The 16,838-nt window shown below is 41.1% G+C and overlaps 1 protein-coding gene across 2 annotated transcripts in view; it reads left to right on the forward strand.

Moving 5' to 3' along the window:
• Positions 1 to 14,145: 14,145 nt before the first annotated feature.
• The window catches only part of gigyf2 (GRB10 interacting GYF protein 2), a 163,207-nt gene continuing 160,514 nt past the window's right edge, over positions 14,146 to 16,838 (forward strand). For both annotated transcript variants that reach the window (XM_041211236.1, XM_041211257.1), the window contains exon 1: positions 14,146 to 14,226. The gene's annotated coding sequence lies outside the window, so the exon portion shown is untranslated. The remainder of the gene's footprint in view (positions 14,227 to 16,838) is intronic.

A 16,838-nucleotide genomic window follows, 5' to 3' on the forward strand; every position in this document is an offset into this window, starting at 1 on the left:
ATAAACTATTTGTGTGAGTATTAAAATATGACTGATGTTTTTAAAATAACCTATCTAATTTCTATAATCAAATTTTTACCTGTTTTTAGTTTGCATTGATTAAAGTGAGTCTCACCAAGTGATTCTACTCAGCATCCGCAGTTTTTTGTTTCTATCTACTTTCAATGTGCCATTTTGGCAATGCTTTGAAACAATAACTGATTTTATCTGAATGAAACTGCCAAATTGCTGACAAAATCTGAAGCTTACGGCATCATATAATTATAATTACTGACCTGCCTGTCCAGAATGGTTTACCCAACTGACTACCAAATTGCTATGATTGAACTGGTGATAGGCAAGTTCACAGTGGGTTGAGGTTGGGTTTCCCTTCTGGCCAGATACTGTCCCGCTTGTCCTGAAGTTGGAGGGGGAGTTAAAATTCTGCCTATAATTTTCATCAGAGCTCATCTGATCAAATCTGAGAAGAGAAATAGGAAGCAATGAAGGTGAACAAGGTGAAAGAGACAAATGGAAAGCTCATTGAAGAGAAGAGCAGAATTTGTTCATGGTAGGCATCTATGGAAAGGAAGTGACATTAAATACTATTATATAAGTAAAATGATGCGGATGCTGAAAATTTGAAATAAAAGCAGAAAATGCTGAAAGTACTCAGCAGTACTGGCAGCAACCATGGGGTGAGAAACAGAGTTAATGTTTCAGTTCTGTGATTGTTCACAGAACCTGAAGCAACTGGGGCTTTCTTTGCTGGATTTTCAACAATAGACCTCAACTAAAGAACTCCAAATTATAGCAGACACAAATGCCCTTGTTCTTTTAACGTCTTAATGGTTGTAGCCTGTCTTACATTACAATAGCACTGGAGTTTCCTTCCCTAAGAAGTAGGCCCTCAGTGGTGGGCATAGGGAACACAATCTAAATATTTAATTAGAATCCACTAAGGAAAACCAAATGGGAGCTTGGCAGGGTTGCATTGGGTGGGTGAAGTTGCAATTCCGTTATACCTCTGGCAGTAAACCTGCCAAGGTGAAGTCTGTAGCCCCAGGAGTGCAAACATTTATGTTGAAGAAAGAAAACCACAGAAGCTTCAATATCAAGTCCGAATGACCCTTCAACAGGTATGTTCTGTTGAAGGGTCATTCGGACTCGAAACATTAACTGTGTTCCTCTCCGCAGATGCTGCCAGACCTGCTGAGTTTTTCCAGGTATTTTTGTTTTTGTTTTGGATTTCCAGCATCTGCAGTTTTTTGCTTTTAGCTTTAATATCAAGTTGTATTCTATCTTGAGAAGCTACAAAATGAAAAGGAAATGCAAAGCTACATGATGGATTGATTAAAGACACAATTTGTCTAAGGTAGAAATCTTGAAAGTATTCAAAAACATCACTGCTCAGACAAAGAAAATACAACAAAATGGTAAAAAAAAGTTAGAGATTCCATGGAGTAAAATGACACAGCAGCGAATAGTTAGAAAACAGGACAGAAAAGAAAGATGAAAATTTTCAGATGCTATAAAATCTCAGCTAAAAAAATCTAAATTAGCTAGCTGTTCATTCTTGGTGCAAGGTTTTTATTTGAAAATGGACACTTTAATAGGATTAGCACATGATGACAAACCAGCAAATGTTAGAAATCTGAAATAAACATAAAATTCTGGATTTATGAGCCAGATCCACCTGCATCTGTAAAAGAGAAAAGACTGTTAATATTTCAGGTTGAGGTTCTTTGTTAGTCTGGAGTTCCAACAAAGGAACTGCAAAACATTTGTTTTTTTTTCTTTATACATGCTGAGGGATCTGCCTCAAAGTCTTGAATCACTCTCTTGTCTCTTAGTGACCAGAACTGAGCCCAATTCAAACAGCAAGAGGACCTACTAAAATGTTTATTACCTAAACACTTTTTTTTCTCCCAGTTCTTGCCACATCTTCTGATTGTGTGCAAGACCAGAATTCTGCATTTGAAAAAGATGTCAATTGAAAGAATTGCCTCATATATAAGTTCAAATCACAATATTCCTGTTATACCATTTGAACATTTTATGCCAGATGTCAACTTTGGGAAAGCAAATAATTGGGCTGCATTTATCTTCATCTACGTTGGGTACTTCTCATGGCTTTGGTCAGACAAAGTAATATATAATGTTCTGTTTATGCAGTGAATGGTGAACTGCTTTGGATGAAATATTGTTCTTGCCTAAATAATGTTGCAAATTATCTCCTTCTCTAAGTACCTAATTGTTCTCCTGTTGACCCACTAGACACTAAACATGTGCTGCATTCTAAAATTTGAACACATTGTACACAACTCACAAAAGTACTTGACAATACAAAACAAAGAAACAAGCACTGAGCCTCTGAGGATCTCAACAACAACTTGCATTATATAGCACCTATAACATTATAAAACATCCCAATGTGCTTCACAGAAGCATTATGAGGCAAAAATCGACACTGAGTCACATAAGGTGATATTCGGGCAGATAGCCAAAAGCTTGGTCAAAGAGATAGGTTTTAAGGAGTAATCTTGTGGTAAAAGATCCTTCGGGAAAAAGTGATCATAATATAATGACTGAGTTGGTGATGCTGCACTTGCAGAGGGCCCGCTTCCCGCATTTGTAGTTATCTTTCCTGTGAGTTCACACATTGCAGATTTCACCAAACTCAGTTTTTAGAAAAAGGCTAAAATGAAGGATATAATAGCACAGGCCTAATGCATTTTGGTGTTAACACAAACATCTGAGTCTCACTTGTCCCTGTTCTTGTTTCATGCAAATCATCGTGTACTTGATTTGCTGAAGTAGACAATGCAATTTTACGCAGGGTAGAAGTGGATGGTGATGTGTTTTGGTTCCTGACCTCCAAAATGTTTAAAATGAATGCTTGAACCTTCCCATTTTAACAATTTAGTTACCAACGTACATTATGGGAATGTTTGTTAAACCTCCCCGGTGGCATTCTGAACATTCTAATACGTTAAAGACCAACACACAAAAGAATGATGCGGGCTCAACCCTCATAACAGACAATAGTTACTGAATAAAAGGCATATTTAAGTGAAGTCACTGGTGGGAGAAACTGTGGAAGAGGGGACCATGGCTGTCGTCCTCATTGTGGAGGTGCCAATGGAGGTACCTCCAGAGGCTGCTGCACCTGTCATTGCAGGTGCAGCCTCCATCACTGGGCTTTGTTGCACAGTAGATCCTCAGTCAGAGGGGCCAAGGGGGTTGATGGTAATGATGGCACCCCGTTAGGGGTGGCACCCTCATACTCCTCGGTGATTGCCTCAGCCATAGGTTGGCACTCCAGATGGCTGGAGGAGATTGCCAGTTGGGCACAACTGGCATTCATCTCTGCATTATGAGGGTCACTGACCAGTCCATGCATAAAGAGTTTGGCATGCATTCTGTGCATGTCAGTGTGCTGTTCCTGCCTCTACTCCAAGCAATGTTGCATATGGCTCTCCATGAGGTTGGCCATTCTCTCAATAGAGCAGCTCATGCATTCAAAACCCTGAGCTAGGGTCACATGAGCTGAATGAACTCCTCCACTCTCAGTCTATAACCCCACGGTGTCTCGGGGAACTCTGACATGTGGGTACATATTTGTTGCTGCTGGTCTAAGTAGGGCTTCCATTCCTGTGACTCCCGAGGCCCTATATCTTTACCCAGCTGAGCATGTGTCTGTTCCCCAACTTCTAAAGGGAATTGGCCACTGTTGCTTCTCTCACCTCCTCCTGTTCACTTGCGATATGCTCTTCACCCAGTGCCAACCTATGTAATCACGTGTGCGGACCCACGAGGTGACTGTATCTGAGCTGTTGAATGGTGGGCTTAGAAGGTGTGACAGTGCTTGCTCTGGTGCCCGTGCTTGTCCTGGTGCAGACAGAGGAAATTGTCCTTTCTCCTCCATGTCAGAACCTCTGTGCAACACAAGAAGTCATGAGTATGAGCTTTGGAGTGCAGAAGGCTCTACAGTACTGAGGTTTCCCAATGCAGCTCAGTCTTTGGCATGCTGTCGGACAGGGTAGAGTGCACTGGAGAGGATTTCAGAGGGACCTCCAGGTTGCTGTCAGAGAAGTGAGGGGCAGTCCTGCATTGTGTGCCAGGCCTCAGCCTTTCTCCTTCGATCCCAGCTGCTTCCATTTCCTTTAGCAAATGACACACATTAATGGCTGCCTTTAATGTGTTTACATGGAGCCTGCATTCAATAATCCCACATCCATTCCTGCACCCAAGGCCACTAATTGCCTACCCAACCCACCCTCCAATCAATTAGTAGCACCCCTCTGCGAAAATCATGGGCTGTGACTACTTCCCCCGGAGCGTGGAAATGGCCCAATGTCAGTTTTTTGACCCAGGAGGGAAAATCCTGTCCTTTGTACCCGCATTCCCAGCAGAATTACATACCAGAAATAGAGGGCAACCAAAGGGCAAATAAGAGTGAGTAAGGTAAAGTAACTAATAACTGAAAAGAAAAAGTATTAGAGAATAAAAGGGGACTAAAAGTTGACAAATCCCCAATAAATGAAGACCTACATCCTAGAGTTCTAAAAGAGATAGCTGCAGACAAAGTGGATGCACTGGTTGTGATTTTCCAAATTTTCCTGGATTCTAGAATGGTCCTAGTGAAATGAAATATAACACTGCTATTTAAGAAAGGGAGGCGGGGTGGAGAGAAAACTGGGAACTATAGGAAGTTAGCCTGACATCAGTGGGTGGGGAGATGCTGGAATTTATTAAGGAAGTCTTAGCAATGCACTTTGAAAATCATGGTTTGTTCAGACAGAAACAGTGGGCAGAATTTTACGACAGTGGGATTTTACGTTCCCGCTGTCGTCAATGGGGTTTATAACGGCCCGCCGCATTTTACAGCCCTGTCCCCGCCAAAACGGGGCCATAAAATTCTGCCCAGTGTGATTTTATGAAAGGGAAATCATATTTGACAAATTATTTAGAGTTTTTGAGTGCGTAACTAGTAGAATGAACAAAGAGGAGGCTGTACATATGGTATACTTGGACTTTCAAATGGCATTCAATAAGATGCCACTCAAAATGGCACATGGGTAAATATACTAGCATAGGTGGAGGACTGGTTCATTTATAGGAAGCTACAAGTTGGGATAAATGGGGCATTTTCAGATTGCCAGAATGTAATTAGTGGAGTGCCACAAGGATCAGTGCTGGGACCTCAGCTTTTTACAATTTATCTTAATGACTTAGACTAAGAGTCTGAGAATAATATATCTAAATTTGTGGATGTTACAAACTTCGGTGGGAACGTTGGCTGTGAGAGGGCACAAAGAGGCTGTAAAGAAATACAGACAGGTTAAGTGAATGGGCAACAAGATGGCAGATGGATTATCATGTGAAGCTATTCACTTTGTTCATAAGAATAGCCACTGAGCAATCAAATACGCAATTCAGAAGAAATATATTTACCCAACGAGTGGCAAGAATGCAGAACTTATAAACACAAAGTGTAGTTGAGGCGAAGATTATTGATGTATTCAAGGAGAAGCTCAACGTGATGGAGAAGGAAATTGATGGTTACACTGATACCAGTTAGATGAACAAGAATGGGAGGAGGCTTGCATGAAGCATTAATTCTGCACAGACTGTGGAGGTTAGACTGTTTCTGTGCTGTATGTGTATGTACTTCTGTTTTGTGTAATAAATATAATCCAGGGCTGTCTTTATCAGGTAAATGTTAGAAACATAGAAACATAAAAAATAGGAGCAGGGGTAGGTCATTTGGCCCTTCAAGCCTGCTCTGCCATTCAATAAGATCATGGCTGATCCTCTACCTCAACACTGTACTCCTGTGCATTCCCCTATACCTCTTGATGCCTTTAGAATAGAAATCTATCTATTTCCTTTTTAAATATATTCAGTGACTTGGCCTCGATAGCCTTCTGTGGTAGAGAATTCCACAGGTTCACCACCCTCTTAGTGAAGAAGTTTCTCCTCATCTCAGTCCTAAATGGTCTACCTGTATCCTGAGACTGTGACCCCTTGTTCTAGGCCTCCCAGCCAGGGGAAACATTGTCCCTGCATCCAGTCTGTCCATCCCTGTCAGAATTTTATAAGTTTCAGTGAGATCCCCTTTCATTCTTCTGAATTCCAGTAAATACAGGACTAGCAGGCCCAATCTTTTCTCATTCGACAATCTTGCCATTCCCGGAATCAGTCTTCACAGCACTCCCTCTATGGCAAGTATATTCTATCTTAGGTAAGGAGACCAAAACTACACACAATACTCCAGGTATGATCTCACCAAGGCCCTGTACGGATGCAGTAAGACATCCTTGCGCCTGTACTCAAGTTCTCTTGCAATGAAGGCCAACATACCATTTGCCTTCTTAACTGCTTGCTGCATCTGCATGCTTGCTTTCAGTGATTGATGTACAAGGACACACTTTGTACATCAACCTTTCCCAATCTATCACCATTTAGAGTCATGGAGTCTATTTTCATACCAAAGTGTATAACTTCACACCTATCCACATTATACAGCATCTGCCATGTATTTCCCCACTGACTCAACCTGTCTAAATTACCTTGAAGCCTCTTAACACCGTTCTTATTGCTTACATTCCCACGAAGTTTTGTGTCATCAGCAAACTTGGAAATATTACATTTGGTTCTTTCAAACAAATCATTGATATATTTTGGATAGCTGGGGCCCAAGCACTGATTCCTATAGTACCCCTAGCACTAGTCACTGCCTGCCACTCCACAAAAGACCGGTTAATCTTGCCCTCTGATTCCCGTCTGCTAACTAATGTAAGGGGTTTGATCAGTGCTCGTTTACCCTTATTATTGGCTCCTATCTTTAGGATTTTATAAAGGACAAATTCACAGGGACACAGGGGTTTAGGCTCAGCCACAAACTCATTTATAAAACTCCACTGAAAAGTAGAACCACGGGCAAAACCCCAAAACTTACTCGGTCCAACTCAAACCCCCTTTCAGCATTTAGTTACTACCCTTAAAGCTATCCTTAATTCTCAGCCCCAAAATCCATGGATCTGGCTGATACTTACTCCCCTCATGGTTGGTCATTCCAGTGCGAGCTGTAGATCCATGAACCAGTTGACCGTTCCTGATGCTCCCTTGGTGGCTGCAGTGCCAGGCCCCAGGGCCTTGGTCTTTTTATTAGAAATCTTGTTTACAGTATCAAAGTACATTTCCTAGAGCACATTCTGTTTGGATGTTTGGTGCTTAGCACCCCTTAATCTCTTTAGTCTGGTTCCTGTTTTGGCTTAGACAACCCATTCATCACGATGTTGTTTCCACAACCGAAGCAATGGACCCCATCCCAATGTGATGTCTCTGGATCTCAAGTTAATGTGCATGTGATAAGATCCATTTCTCCTTAGCTGTTGTCGATGTTTGTTTGTGTGATGGCTGCTGTGATGGTCTCCCAGTTTCTTTAATTGGATTGTCTGACGGCACCTGCTTTGTGTCTTTGAGATGATAATGTCTCAGTATCTTTACACAGTATTGATTTGGTTTCAGTATTAACATGTTTGAAGACTAACCCCTTGCGGTACATTCTGTTTTGAGGTTTGAGTCTGCCTCTGTTTTGAGGTTTGGCCTGTTTTGTTTCGCAGTGTTAATGTCCATGAAGTGAGGTCTTTGGGATTTTTACATTAAATGAAGTCCAGTTGAGGGAGATTCCAATACTACACCAATTCTCAATCCACGCCAATATATTACCCACAATCCCATGTGCTTTAATTTCACACACTAACTTCTTATGTGGGACTTTATCAAAAGCTTTCTGAAAGTCCAAATACACCACATCCACTGGTTCTCCCTTATCTTTTATGCTAGTTACATCCTCAAAGAACTCCAGTAGATCCTGTTTTTTGGGGCTAGATAATCCGGGTTGCACACTTGCTTCGTTGTGACCGAGTTGGTACCAAGACAGAGAAGATCAGTAGACTGTTCTTAGAAGAAACACATTCTGTTTATTTACAAAAGGAGCTTAACAGCTACATGTGTGTGCTTACAACTCAAAACTCTGTCTTTACTCTTCAGACTCTAACTCAAGACTGCTGACTGCAGAGGTAGCCTGCGCTACTCTGCTATTGGGTATCAAGATCATGTGATCTTACATTACAATATTTGTTTTAAAGGTATATTACACATCAGATTACTACATTGCTCTCGCTTTACTCAGAAATACATTTTATAATATTTTTCAAATATCAAATTATTCACACAGATCAATAATTTACAAAGTCAGTCCTTCTGGGGGTTTGCTTTTGTGTGTAGAACATCTTAGCTCTCCAGCTTCTGATGTTTGATCTGAAACCTCCCTCACTGCAGTTGTCTGAGCATCTAGTTCTTCAATAGGGACCTACAAATCTGTTTCTTTGACTTTTTCAGGTACAGTCGGCCCTTCAGACACATCCGTACTTAGATGAGTTCTTTCAACAGGAGATGTTGATTCAGGCACGAACATTGGTGGAATCATTTCTGGATATTTTGTTTCTCTTCTTCTTGTATGATCCATATGACTCAATCTTCCACTTTCATGTGGTAGGAAAGAGGTCCTGTTACTGCAATTATTTCACCAAACAACCATGCTGGTCCTTCTCTAAAATTTTTCACAAATACATTCTCTCCTACGTTAAACATCCTGTCATGACTGTGATAATCATGTCCAATTTTCTGACTTCCCTGGCTTCTTCCCACCCTCCCCCAAGTTTGGCATAATGAGGCTCAATCTTGCTTGGAGATGGCGCTTCATCAACAATTCCGCAGGTGTGACACCTGTTGTTGTATGAGGGATAGTTCTATAATGGAAAAGAAAACGTGCTAATTTAGTCATGATAGAATGTCCAGACAATTTCTTCATACCAGATTTGAACATCTGAACTGCTCTCTCTCTCAGTCTATTTGAAGAAGGGTGGTATGGTGAAGTCCTCACATGAATAATACGTTTGAGGGTGATAAATTTGTGAAATTCAGCACTTGTGAATATTGTTCCATTGTCTGATATTCAGGTATTCTGTTGATTGTGAAACTTTGTCATAACTTATCTGTTGTAGCAGAAGATTTCGGCGACCTCATTTCATATATGTCCATCCATTTTGAATGTGCACCAATGGTAAATAGAAACATTGTTCCCATGAAAGGTCCCACATAGTCAATGTGTACTTGCACCCATGGCCTTTCTGGCCACTCCCAGCGGTGTAATGGAGCCTGTTGCAGTAATTTTTGTACTTGCTGACGCTGCATACAACTTCTCACTAAGTTTTCTATTTCTCCATCCGTCCCAGGTCACCATAAATAGTTGCTTGCTATTGCCTTCATTTTGGAAGTTCCGGAATGTGCTCTGTGAAATTCAGATAACAATGGCTTCCGTCCTTTTGGAGGAATGATCACTCATGCTCCCCACAATAAGATACCTTCTTGGCTGATTATTTTGTATCTTCTCTGGAAATACGGTTTCATTTCATCTGATTCTTGTTTTTGTGACCAACCATGAAGAACTTGATCTCACTCTTTGGATAAGACTGGGTCTCGATTTGTCCAATATTTAATCTGTCTAACATATATCGGTGATGAGTCCAGGAAGTTGAATAATTAAACAAATTCTTGAGGAATTGGAACATCCCCATCTTTTACTTGCATGGCCAAACAACTGAGTGCATCCACATTTGCAATTTGACTTCTGGGTCTATGAATGAAAGTATACTCATGCGCTGCCAAGATCAATGCCCATCTTTGTACTCTTACTGAGGCTATAGGGAGCATAGCCTTGCCAACGCTGTACAATCTCAATAATGCTTTGTGGTCCGATATAATAGTAAAATGACGACTGAGTGGGTGAAACTTCTTGACTAAAATGATTGACGGGCCTTATTTTTCTATTTGAGAGTACCCTTTTCCTGCTGTATTAAGGGTTCCATAACATATCCTATAGGTCGTTCTGATCCATCATCCATTCGATGGGAAAGCACAGTTCTCACTCCATCGGGAGATGCGTCACATGTTAATATCAACTCTTTTTTTGGGTCAAAATGTTCTAGAAGTGTATGTGATTGTAACAACTGTTTCACTTTTGTGAAAACTTCTTCCTGTGGTGTTTGCCAAGACCATCGCTGATTTTTCTTGAGCAAGTAATACAATGGTGCCAGTTCTGTCGACAAATCAGGCAAGAAGTGTCTGTAGTATTTGATCATCCCCAAGAATGAGTTCAGTTTGGATGTATTCTTTGGTGCTGGTGCTTCTCTAATGACTTTCACTTTTTCTTCAACTGGATGTAGGCCTTGTGAATCTACTTGTGACCCAGGTAAGTTACCTTTTTCGCTTGGAATGTGCACTTTTCTTTTTTCAACCACACTCCAACCTGCAAAAAACGTTTCAAAACTTCTTCCAAGTTCCTCAAATGTTTCTTTTCAGTGAGTCCAGTCACTAGAACGTCATCCAAATAAACTGCAATGTGGGGCAGTCCCTGTAGCAAACTTTCCATGGTTCTTTGGAATATGGCACAAGCTGAAGGTAAGCCAAAAGGCAAACGGGTGTATTGGTACAACCTTTTGTGTGTATTAATGGTGACAAACTTCCAGGGGGCCTTCTCTAATTCCAATTGTTGATAGGCATGACTCATATCAAGCTTTGTGTGGGCAGTTTCACCTACCAGTTTAGTGTACAAGTCTTCAATTTTTGGTATGGGGTGTCTGTCTAACTTAGCCACTTTATTGATTGTTAATTTGTAGTCCCCACAAATTCGAATGCTTCGGTCAGGTTTGAGAACAGGTACAATTGGTGCTGCCCACTCTGAAAACTGCACTGGCTGTATTACTCCCAGCTTTTCTAATCTGTCCAGTTCAGCATCTATCTTTTCCTACATTGCATAAGGTGCAGGTCTTACCTTCATGAATCTTGATGTCATCTCTGGATCTATGTGAATTTTTGCTTGTAGCCCCTCAATCTTTCCAAGTTCACCCTTGAAAACTGAGGCATATTCTTGTAGTAGATCTGATAGCCTATTAATTCTCAGTTGGAAGATTTCAGTCCATTCCAATGTAATTTCTTTCAGCCAGTTTCATCTGAGGAGACTAGGTCCTTCGCCTGCTACCATCATAAAGGATAATTTCACTGTTTGACCTCTGTAGTGTACTGTGACTTTACATATGCCCTTGACTTGTATGTCTGCTCCTGTGCAAGTTTTCAATTTGGCACCAGTTTCTTCCAAATTTAGTTTACTTTCTCCATAATTCACCTATTTAAAAGCATGCTCACCTATCACTGTACTGGCTGCACCAGTATCCACCTCCATTCTGATAGGCATCTCATTTACTCTCATGTTCTGTTCTTCCTACCTTTAAATTATATAACGAATAAATGTCTGAATGTTTTACTTCAGGCTTTTCAATGCTGTTAATCCCATTGGATTTTGTTTTTGTCTGGAAGTCTGTCTGATTCTATCTTTACAATGCTTCATGAGGAGTCCATCTCTTTGACTGAAAAACATTCGATCTTTTAAAATTGTGTTTCATTACAAGGTTGTCTGCTTTCACCTCTGTTACCATTATGCCATGTTTTTGCTGCTAAGTTATCTCGTTTTATTTGTCTGCTAGTGGTGGCTGCTTCCTGCTTCTAAGTAAAGCTTTGCAATTTCAAGCTCTTTTTGACTGAGGCTCCCACCCAACGTGGAGGACGGCACCATTTTGTGCTCCCTGTATGGTTTTCAAGTCTTGCACAGCACCTTCATTGCCAGAACGATTTCCAATGTGTTCTGAAAATCTAAATTTGTTTCAGACAGTAATCTCTTCTGAATCGCATCTTCATTTATACTGCACACCAAATGATTTCTAAGCATATCATTGATAGCTGTACCAAACTCGCAATATTCAGTTAGTTGTTTCAGACTTGCCACATAACAAGCAACTGTCTCCCCTGCGGCTCCATTCCTTCAATTAAATTTGAACCGTTGCATCACCACTGGTGGCTTGGGCTGGTAATAATTCTTTACCAGGTTCACTAAGTCATCAAAACTTTTTGAATCTGGAGCACTAGGTGCAACAAATTTCAAATTAATCTATATGTCTTACTCCCTTCTACACTTCTTGCGCCTTACCTTAAATCAATGCCCCCTGGTTACTGACACTTCCACTAAGGAGAAACGTTTCTTCCTATCTACTCTATCTCTGCCCTCATAATTTTGTATACCTCTATCAGGTCTCCCCTCAGCCTTCTCTGCTCTAAGGAAAACAGCCCTAGCCTATCCAGTCTCTCTTCATACCTGAAACGCTCCAACCCAGGCAACATCCTGGTGAATCTCCTTTGTAACCTCTCCAGTGCAATCACATCCTTCCAATAGTGTGGCGAACAGAACTACACGCAGTACTCCATCTGTGGCCTAACTAGCGTTTTATACAGCTCCAAAATAACCTCCCTGCTCTTATATTCTATGCCTCGGCTAATAAAGGTAGATATCCCTTTTGCCTTCTTAAACACCTTATCCACCTGTGCTGCTGCCTTCAGGGATCTATGGGCATGTACACCAAGGTCCCTCTGATCCTCTGTACTTCCTAGGGTCCTATCGTTCATTGTGTGTTCCCTTGCCACGTTAGTCCTCCCAAAATGCATCACCAAGCTGATGATTTGTTCTCAGCACCTTGTTGTATGACTATGAAACATGGGCAACTTGCAGCTACCAGGAAAAGAAGCTCAATAATTTCCATCTTTTTTGTCTGTGTTGCCTAATGGGTATATCCTGGCAGGCCAAAGTCACGAATATGGCAGCCCTCTCAAAGTCAGAGCTTCTAAATTTTGTTGGCACTAATCAAACAGAGGATCAGACTTCAATGGAGCAGGCACGTCTGCAGGATGGAAGATGGCCGGATACCCAAGGACCCTTTGTATGGTGAGATAACCAGTGCCAGATGACCAATTGGGCCCCAAGTCTCTGCTTCAAGGATGCTTGCAAGCTTGACATGAAGACTCTAAACATCGACTATCACACCTGGGAGTCACTAGCTGGCAAAAGAGGGAAATGGAGAGTTCCTCCTGTGGGCTGGAATGCACTATCACGATGACCAGTGGATACAACAGCTTAGCAACAGGTGGCAATGCCAAGAACAACATCGCACATCATTTGTCAGCTTCATGTGTGGCACGTGTGGCAGAACCTGCCTCTTAAGAATTAGCTTTCACAGACATCAGCAAAGGTACACCAAATGAAAACCCCGCACCTAAATGGATGTCATCTGTGTGTACATTACCTTTCATAGGTGGAAGTATGCTAACAACAGGAAAAATCATTTTGTTCCTGGTCAAAATCATTTAAGCTAATAGAGTGGTGTTTATTCTGGGGAGGAAAAACAAAGTGTGATGCATCAAGATAACACAAGAATGCAAGAAATAGGAGCAGGAGTAGACGACATCGCCTACTGAGCCTGCTCTGCATAAAAGCAAAATACTGCGGATGCTGGAAATCTGAATCAAAAACAGAAAATGCTAGTAGCTCTGCAGAAGGGTCATATGGACTTGAAATGTCAACTGTTTCTCTCTCCACAGATGCTGTCAGACCTGCTGAGCTTTTCCAGCATTTTCTGTTTTGAGGCTGCTCTGCAATTCAATATGATCATGACTGACCTTGGGCTTCAATTCCACTTTCCCACCCACTTCCCATATCACTTGATTCCCTGAGAGACCAAAAATCTGTCTCTCCCAGCCTTAAACATAGTCAATGATGGAGTATCCACAGCCCCCTTGGCTAGAGAATTCCAGACTCACAACCCTTTGAGTGAAATAACTTCTTCTGATCTCAGTCCTAAATGATCCCTTATCTGGAGACTGTGTCCCACCACCCCCCACCCCCCCATGTTTAGATTCCCCAACCAGCTTAAACAATCTCTCAGCATCCACCCTAACAAGCCCCTTCAGAATCATGTATGTTTCAATGAGATCACCTCTCATTCTTCTAAACTCCAGAAAAAATAGACCCAAGTTACTCAGTCGCTCAATCTTTCAAGCGAAGAGACTGAATCCCCTGATGAATGAATGAATGAATGAATGAGGAGCTGCTGCCCTATACCTGTGGCATGCGCATGCCCACAGCTGGCTGCCAAGGCCGCTCAGCATCCGGGGACGTGGAGCTGGGCCCCGGATCACGTGACACCTATTATTCCGCCATCTTGTCGCCGAGGAGAGTACTAACGCTGCGAGTGAGGCTGCGAGAAACCTTCCTGTTCGCGATTAGCGCAGGTAAGGGACCGGCACACAGGACATGACAGCCCACCCGCTGAAAACATTGTTTCCACCTCGGGCCCGGGTGCGGGCCCGGGCCCAGGCCTCGACCTCTCCTCCTGCCCCCTCATTCTCAGCTCTCTCCCTCCGTCCCTCTTCACCCCGGCCGACCCTGTCCTCACAGCCGTGAGTGGGCGGCGCGTCGGGGAGGGAGCCGACACCAGCACATGGCGGAGCCCGATTGCTGAGCTGGCCTGGGCCTCCCGTATCCTCTCACCTAAAGGCAGGCCGCACAAATCGCCCCCTTAGGGAAGCCACCTCCGATGTGGAAACAGTCAATCCCTCACATGAACAGAGCGGCCTCCTTAAGCAGGCTTTAGGAACTGAAGGTGCTTACGGCCAGCAGGCTGCCCTGGTGATGCCACACTGCCCACTCATCTCGCTGTTTGTAATAAAAATAGGGTGAAGCTCCTGACTGGGTTCAGTTTCAGTTACTCTCCAGGTTACAGTCTTAAGAATTAATAATATTTATTGTTGAGGAAAGTGTCCCTGAAGATGTCCACCTTCAGCAATAAAAGTGCGGTTATTAGGATTGATCGTTAAGCCTTTTAAATATAAATGTTTGAGGAGAGTTTGGGACGACGGTGATCTGTTATCATTTATCGGACCTGAGTCATTATATCTACGCGTTTTAAATTTCACACTGATTGTATGATTCTACTATCCATATGGAAGATGAGGAAATGGAATTCATGTTTCTGAAGAGTAATTTCCTGACGTCAAATGCATTCTCTTCCATTTACTTTTCAACATAGTAATCGAAATCTAGTTTTGCACTCTTCATGATATTACAATGAATATTGTTATGTTTTCATATTAAACATTTTCCCAATCTTTAGCTTTATATTCTAGAGTGATTAGCAATGATGTCACAATTGTTACCAATCATCAGATTGCCTGTATTGATGCAATAGGAATTCCAAGGTGCTTGTTTAAACTTCTGTAACATGTTAGTTGAACTTCATTGTTCTGGACTCTTAACATACTGCATGACATGGGTTTTTGGTATGTGTTATTCACCCTGCCTAACAGAATCCTGTGGTATTAAGTTAGTCATGTATTTTCAGTAATTAATTTTGTTTCTATGCTGTTGGATGTTTTGAAGTACCTGATGTATGGAAATCAGAAACATAGCATAATACACACATTAAACAATTTCGTTCACTTTAAGTTGCATAACTCACCTTAATTTGTGACATGTCTACAGATGCAAATGTTTAAGATTTTGGAAATCATGCTTGTGTGAAAACATGTAAAGCATTGTATTATGACATTTTCATTAACTCTGCTATGTTGCTGTAAAACGTTTGTTCATAAAATTGATTTGATTATCAGCAGTTCTTTAAAGTTGTTGTACATAGGCTAAATTATTCTGGAGTGTAGCTATGTTGAAACTCCTTTTTTGTTTATTGAAAGTGTATCTGCTCTTAGCCCTTTTCTAGATTAATCAGCTAAATTTCTCAAATTGCCCACTCCTATATATTGGTTAAAATGATGGAATAGTTTGTATAACAGCTGATAACTCTTAATCTTATCTTTCTAATATGTTGCAGTTCCTTGTTACTGTTTTTTATGCTTTCTTGCAGACGATCTAGGACGACATTTCATATGCAGTACCTCATCCATTGCAGAAGTTTTAGTTGAAATTATGAATGGGCTAATGGGGCTGTGGGCAGCAGAATTCATTCATTATGTTACCAAAATAGAATAAAGCACAATTTCACAGGAGGCTCTGTGCTGAATGTATGCTTTGAGGCTGCCTTTTATAGCTTTGGAGCACATTAATGTACAAACTTGACATGTCTTCATAACTCCTTGTAAAAATTTAAATTTTTTGATCAATTGAAGAAAGAACTTGAATTTACATACTGTTATACCACGTTCTCAGGACGTTGTAAAGTACTTCATAGTTGGTGAATTGCTTTTGAAGTGTAGTCATTCTTGAGTAGATGAAATAATTTTAGCTGCCTCTTCAACCCTTAACTTTCTCTGCTCTAATGAGTGCAATCACAGCTTCTCTGATCTCTTCACATAACTGAAGTCCTTCATTCCTGACATTCTGGTAAATTTCCTCTACACCCACTCCAAGAGTACAATTTATTCAAGTTGTTAAGAATTGAATTTTTTTGTTAGTGAGAAGATCTTGAGTTAGTATCAAATTACATTTATTAAATGTCATTGCATCTCTTGCAGAGTTGAATCTTGATAAAAGGTTAAGAAGTTGGGAAGTATGCTTGCATTAGGTTTTTTGTTATTATAAAAAACATTTGGAAAATTCATGCTATAGTTTTAAGCTACAAGTTTTAATAAATGTTTCGTACCTATTTGGAAACTTTGCATTTGGCATGTTGTACATTAGTTTGGGGAAATGGTGGTGGCACATTTAAATCTGTAACAGTAAAAAGTTTAGTGTCACAATGTTCTCATTGGTTTAGATAGGCAGCATAACCGTGGTGGTTTGCTATGATTCCAGAAGAAAGCAATCACATAAAAGGCTATTTTTTCAGTGCTTCTATTTGCCATTTCTATGATGATATACAATATATATAGCCGTATAAATAATAATCAGA

Source organism: Carcharodon carcharias, chromosome 2, assembly GCF_017639515.1.
Source record: "Carcharodon carcharias isolate sCarCar2 chromosome 2, sCarCar2.pri, whole genome shotgun sequence".
NCBI classification, from domain to species: domain Eukaryota; kingdom Metazoa; phylum Chordata; class Chondrichthyes; order Lamniformes; family Lamnidae; genus Carcharodon; species Carcharodon carcharias.